At 27.8% G+C, this 674-nt stretch overlaps 1 long non-coding RNA gene across 1 annotated transcript; it reads left to right on the top strand.

The window, feature by feature from the left end:
• LOC108969559 lies at positions 1-163 on the top strand. Its single transcript, XR_001993401.1, has 2 exons — positions 1-33; positions 95-163. It is a non-coding gene; the product is annotated as an uncharacterized LOC108969559 (long non-coding RNA).
• The last annotated feature ends 511 nt before the right edge of the window (positions 164-674 follow it).

The raw sequence follows: 674 nt of genomic DNA on the forward strand, positions 1-674 counted from the left end.
TAAAAAATAAAGGATACTGCACTAAATATTGAAGTAAGATTTAACATAGTTGCATCGTTTCTTTTAATTATTTCATAAAARTTTTTGATTTCAGGTCATGAGATACGACTGAAATTGAATAATTACTTTTGGCTCTATTTCAAGTCACAGCCGAAATAAGATATACCAATGAATTTTGAATTTTTTCGTTTATGTTTTAGACTTAAGCTGTTTAATTTGTTTTTTAATATACGTCTCATAAGTTGTTCTTTTTTACCTATTAAAGGAATAAATGAAAAAAGTGAATTTTTATATGATTTGTTAATTTAAATAATTTCGATAGTACTGGCTCTATTTCATCGCACATCACTGTATAGTGTAGTAGTAACGTTTACAATTTTCATATTGCTATCTCAGTGTAAATCTCATATTCACTATTAATTATTACTATCTTATTTATAATAATAAAATTATTAATTTTAAGTGTGTTTGGCGGGATTAGTTCACATCTGCAAAAATCATAGATATGGCAACTCGAAAACTGGATAAACTGTAAGCTTGACGGACTACCATCTTCCTTTCTTCTTGGCGCATCATCACGGCTACAAGCACGTCCTACCATTAGTAAAATAAATTACGTATTATTGTGGGCATCCCACAAGTTAATAAAATTTTAGTTAAATAAGTGATTTACA

This window comes from Bactrocera latifrons, unplaced genomic scaffold (assembly GCF_001853355.1).
Source record: "Bactrocera latifrons isolate USDA-ARS-PBARC rearing strain unplaced genomic scaffold, ASM185335v1 scaffold_2574, whole genome shotgun sequence".
In the NCBI taxonomy this organism is placed as follows: Eukaryota; Metazoa; Arthropoda; class Insecta; order Diptera; family Tephritidae; genus Bactrocera; species Bactrocera latifrons.